General features: G+C 37.7%; 1 pseudogene; it reads left to right on the top strand.

Moving 5' to 3' along the window:
* Positions 1 to 2706: 2706 nt before the first annotated feature.
* Positions 2707 to 5567, top strand: LOC125213631 (putative late blight resistance protein homolog R1A-10; annotated as a pseudogene).
* Positions 5568 to 6092: the final 525 nt, after the last annotated feature.

Raw genomic sequence — 6092 nt, 5'->3', positions numbered from 1 at the left:
TAATTTTGATGACGGGGCATCGAGAATGCTTTTATTTCGTGAGTTGATATGGTCAATTTGAGTTAGGGTTTGTGTTGAAAGTTTGAAAAGTCAAACCTATTTGATTTAATGATGTGGCATGTGATTTATGTATTTGTGAGATTATGTGGTAAATTAATTGTTTAAGGGTGAGTAAGAATATTAGAGAAATTTCCATAAATACTTGTCACCCTAATTCTTGTGATTTTCGAACCCTAGACCCCTTGGAGAAAGAATTTCTATTTTTCCGGAATTTATTTAATCCTTGGGATAATTATCCAAATTAAATTCCAAGAGCCAATTATTTCCTTGTTTAGAGATGGAAAAATCGAGCCCCTTATTTTTCTAGTGATTTTCGAAAATCACTATTTTTGGGAAGGAATGAATTGTTTTATTTTATTTGATTCCTTACTTGATTTCCTTCCATACCTAGAATTTAATTATTCTACCAAATCTTTCCATACTTCAAGAGATCTTGCCTTATTTTATTTTAGTCAATATTCAAAAATCCATGCCTTATTTAAAAGGCTAGAAATCGCCCCTTACCTTGCTCATGGAGAATTTTCCTTATTTTTATTTTGCTCCATAATATTTTATTCTACTTGGAAAATATACCAAAACAAAACCATGGCTAATTACCTAGCCTAATTTTCGAAAATTAGGAGATATTGCCATCTTCTATTTTTGTTAATTCTTCTTCCCTACTTCACAATATTATTTCATTTAATTATTTAATTGGGAGAATGAGATCTTACCAAATATTCTATTCTAATTACCTAAAGATCTTGTTGAGCACTATAAATAAGAGAAACACCCCAACCCTAGACCCCAAATTTTCGGCCCCCTCACCCCCATACACTCTCTCAATTTTTCTTCTACATTACTCCATTAATCCTTCATCCTTTGAGAAGAAATTGAAGTTTAATCCAAGAACTTTGAAGAATCAAGGCTAATACTTGTTTTCTACCGATTGTTTTTCGCTAAAGAGGTATTTTGTTTAAGAGTTATGTTGTTCTTCTTCTACCTCTTCTTTTTCTTCTTCCAACCGATTAATCGGTCTTCTTGAAACCTCATGCATCTTAGTTGAGTGAAAGAGGGATAAAAAGGGATGTGAGAACATGTGTATGTGTGTGTGCCGTGTGTGTGTGTGTGGCGTGTGTGTGTGTGTTGTGGTGTTGTGTAGTGTGTGTTTGATGGTTAGATAATCTTGTGTGATAAACATGATCTTGATTATTTAGTAATGCTTAGATAAATCGTTGGGAAGAGGGAAGAGTAATAAGACATGCATGAGTAAGACTAGTATTGAACCTAATTTGTGATATGTGCCTATGTGATTAAAAGGTGAAACTTTGGTTGCGAAGCCGGATAACGGAAAAGCGAAACTACTTGAAAACTAAGCAATCGAGGTGGGCTTTACTCTTAAAACTCTCTTTTATTTTGTCAAAACGATATTCGGTGTTATAAGGGTGGTTTAACTGTTATGCCATACCTATGTTTGTTTTTATGTGATATCTGATCTGCTTATACGAATTCGGGTCTGAGTATGGGCCGCAAACCCTACCAGGCTGTGTACACGATGGGATCGAGAGCCGTCCTTGCTAGTCGGCCGGTCTCGTGGGCGAAAAGTGTGGCCACACTTTCGTCGCACCATGGAATGATTGTTAATGTGATGAGAAAATGGGAGGTTATTTTGACTGGCCAGTCTATGAAAATATATTTTGTGATACTCGTGATATTCTTTTATAACTGCTTAAAAACTCGAGTTCACTTGGTAAGGGTGGCATAACTTATAAAATGTTTTGGCAACGAGCTCACTGAGTATTTCAAAATACTCAGCCCTGCATGTGTTTTCCTTATGTGCAGGTTGAATGATGACGAGTGGTGGCGGGTGTTGAGCAGCTTAATTAATTAATGAGGATATGTTGAACTCTAAGTGTAGTTGTGTCACCATACATAGCTATGCTTTTCTCTTGGTCGTTTTCCGCTGAATTTTTGATACACTTTAGAATTTCTCTTTGGAATATTTGCATCTTGCCTTCGGTTTGAAGCCTTAGTCTTTTCTTGTGATTTTGTCTTGGATACTATGTCGTACTCTTAAGGTTTTGATTCTCATTTATGATATCTATCTTCTTTTGAACTTTTAGGTTAAGTTGTTGCATTAAATACTCTGATATCTCTTTCATTTCTTTTGGTCAATACTCTTTAAATGGAACCCTAGCCTATGTTTACTTCTTTGGAGTCGATTTTGGGTAGCAGCTGCCGCATTTATTGTACCCTAGGAGGGCGGGCTGTTACATTAGTGGTGGAATTTTAAAGACTTACAAGATTCCACTTGAACTTTCGATCCATTGATTGGAGGGAAAACATCTTACGAAATAAATTGTGTTTCATCATCATCCGGTCAACCCTCACGGTCCGCGAACGGGAGTGCAAGGAGAGGATGCTTCGTTCAATATTTCTTAGCACATTCCACGCCGGGGAGCACGCCTTTAATGGATGAAGTTCAAAAAAATGTTAGGTGAATCCCAGATGATAATATTAGAATTAAATTAATATTATAAAATGTTAGGTGAAGCATTATCATTTTCTAGCATTATCATGTGCAGACATAATTAAAGTAACTTTAACCTATAAATATAATGCTAGCCACACTTTGTTCGCATATCAATAGTTGGACTAGTAATTAAAGGCACTTTAACCTATATTAGTGTGTATCCGACAAATATAGCATCTTTTTTTTTATTTTAAGAACGCTCCACACGCGTTCTTCGTCCAATACATTGGTTGTCTTTCTAAACATTAGCTTAGTTTCATTCACTTGTTAATCATGGCTGCTTATGGAGCTCTGGTTTCTCTTATGCATATCATAGATACCCTCGAGAAACATCCTTCTCCTCCCATTTCTATCAACGAAATACAAGTTCAATCCCTCACTCAAAACATTACTTTCTTGCAGGATTTTCTTGATTGCTATATTTCCCCTTTTGCTGATAGCCACGAAGCTGATCCATTGGAGCGTCGCATTGCTGATGCAGTTTACGCAGCTGAGGATGTTATCGAATCCCATATCGTGGATCAAATTCACAGTGGATCCACAATCGTTGCAGATCATAACTTCTATCACAATCTACAGAAACTGATTGAAGAAATGGATCTGATCAACAAAGAGGTGAAGTGCATTGCAGTTGAAGCTCGGACCAAGCAGAAGCCCGTTGCTGCCTTGTCGGCGTCTTCTCCCACTGAGAAAGAAAGCGTGATCGTGGGCTCTGACGAAGTGTTTCTTGAAGTTTTGGATAAGCTCACCAATGATCAACTCTACCGCCAAATCATCCCCATCCGGGGATGGGTGGCATTGGTAAGACCACTCTGGCCATGAATCTATTTGAGAATGCACTTGTTAAGGAGCGTTTTGATATTCGTGCTTGGACTACAATTTCTCAAACATATAATGTTAGAGAAACACTTAGAGAAGTTCTTTTTCGATCTAGTGGAGAATCAAGTAGTGATCTGAGTGAGAATGAGCTGGGACAAAAATTATACCAATTTTTGTTCGGTAGAAGGTATCTCATAATTATGGATGATATGTGGAGCATAGAGGCGTGGGAGAAGATAAAAAATTTCTGTCCTGATAACCAAAATGGGAGTCGAATAATCGTAACAACTAGGCTGTCAGACTTGAGTTCTCAGTTGAACGAGTCTTGTATAATTGGCATGAAATTTCTTGATGAGGCCAGTAGTTGGGATTTATTTTGTAAGATAGTGTTCAAGAAAGAAAGTTGTCCAATTGAGTTGGAGAATATTGGAAAGAATATTGTAGCAAATTGTAAAGGACTTCCTTTATCAATTACTACAATAGGAGGTCTTTTGGCAAAATCTGAGTGCACAAAAGAATGTTGGGAGCGTATAGAGCAAAATTTAAATTCAATTGTTATTAACACTAACGATGGATTTTGCTTGAAAATATTGAGGATGAGTTATATCTATCTGCCGAACTATTTAAAGCCATGCTTTTTGTATATGGGTGTTTTCAAGGAAGATTACCGTATTCGTGTGTCAATGCTTGAAAAGTTATGGATTTCTGAAGGATTTTTAAAACCAAGGAGTGGAAAATGTTTGGAAACACTTGCACAAGAGTATTTTAAGGAATTTGTTGATAGAAATCTTGTTTTAGTTGATGAATTGGGGTCTATAGGAAACATTAAGTATTGTAAAATTCATGATTTGTTGAGAGATTTGTGTTTGAAAGAAGCTGAAAAGGAAAGATTTTACCATGTCATAAGAGATGATCCTCCGGCCAGTATTAGCGTGCGTCGAGTCGTTCTTAAAACTGCAAGGTTGTTAGGATCTTTGTCACATACTCGTTCCATAATATATGATTACGACAAAGCATTACCTGAGGATGGCAAAGTTCTACCGTCTCAAGAACTTGGATTGTTGAGGACATTCAAAGCACGTCTTTCTGATAGTTATTTCCTAGAAAATGTGTTTGAATTGGTGAACTCACGGTACCTTGTTACCCATGTTCACCATGAGTCCAAATTCTCTAGTTCTATTGATCTACTTTGGAATCTACAGACATTGATTATTTATTCATATTATTGGAAAGATCGTCATGTACCAAATGAAATTTGGAAACTGCATCAACTTCGGCATCTTGAATTTGTGGTGAACGAATTGATTCTCCCGAATCCTCCTAGTGACGATAGTGACATTGTCATTATGGAGAATCTGCAAACACTCAAAGGAGTTAAGGATTTGTTATTGAATGAGGAGGTGGTTAAAAGAATTCCCAATGTGAAGAAATTGCATTTAACATACACTTGGTATCAAAAGGAGGGAGAAAACTGTCTAAGCTATCTTCAATGCTTCAGTAAATTGGAAAGCTTATGCTGCCGCACCTTTCGTCGATGTGGTGACTTTTTGCTGAGGATTAATTTCCCCAACTCTATCAGAAAGTTGGTTGTTTGTATCCTTAGCAGCACGGTGTTTGGCATGAAGTTGGAAGACATCTTCCCTAAAATCGGTTCATTACCTCTTCTTGAGAAACTTGTATTAAAATATGGTTTCTTCAAAACAGGCAAGTGGGAAACAATTGAAGGCCAGTTCAAGAAGCTCAAGTTTCTTAACTTGGTGGGTTGTAGAGGTCTAGAAAATTGGATTGTGTCAGACAGCTCCCACTTTCCACTTCTCGAGAAGCTTATTCTCTATAATTTATCCGAACTCGAGGAAATCTCATCTGAAGTTGGAGAAATAGCAACGCTGAAATCGATTTCATTGTATATATGCAGTGAAGCAGCTGTGGCATCAGCGAAAAAGATAGTAGAAGAACGTGAGGATCTATATGGAGAGAAATTAGACCTTCATGTGGAGTAGAATGCAATTTGGTAAACATTGGAGTGCAAGGCCGAGCTAGCTCAGAATGTATTAGAGTTGTAATTTTTAAGAACAAGCATTGTGTTTCTTACTTATGCTCTACTGTAAGAGCATGCATTGTGCTTCCATGTAATTTGTTTTCAATCTTTTTTCATTTGATAAATATTGGATTTGCATATGAGGTCTTATTTCTGTCAGTGTTGTTGCTTGCTCTCACTGTGGTCTTGTCTAAAAGGGGGAGGATACACAGCATCAGGCCGAAACAGAGGCACTACTCGTGCATGGTGAGCATGCTGTCTCGAGCAGGGCGTCTTCGTGAGGCGGAAGAGTTCTTAGTGAGCATGCCGTGCCAACCTGAGGCGAACGCGTGGTCTGAGAGGCTCTCAAAGGTTGCGGAGTATGTCCTGATGTCGAATAGCTATGCCTCGAGGTGGGCGATGGGTCGATGCGATGAACCGGAAAGGGATCAAGAAGAGTGGGGGTTGCAGTTGGATGGAGCTGAGAAATTGAGTGCATCTGTTTTATTCACAGGATAAATGGAAAGAAATGAAAGATGTTGAATACTGAAAGAGAAAAATATTTTTGAATATCCCTTTTGTGACTCCCTCCATCCCCATTAATTGACACCAATTTCCTTTTTCATTCGTCCCCAACTAATTGGCACCCTTACTTTTTTCCTATTTTTGGTAACGACTCCACAT

The sequence above is a fragment of the Salvia hispanica genome, chromosome 3 (assembly GCF_029641045.1).
Source record: "Salvia hispanica isolate PSC_SH4W2 chromosome 3, Shi_PSC_v1, whole genome shotgun sequence".
NCBI classification, from domain to species: Eukaryota; Viridiplantae; Streptophyta; class Magnoliopsida; order Lamiales; family Lamiaceae; genus Salvia; species Salvia hispanica.
The sequence above is the reverse complement of the archived record's forward strand: the minus strand, read 5'-3'. Positions and strand labels throughout refer to the sequence as shown.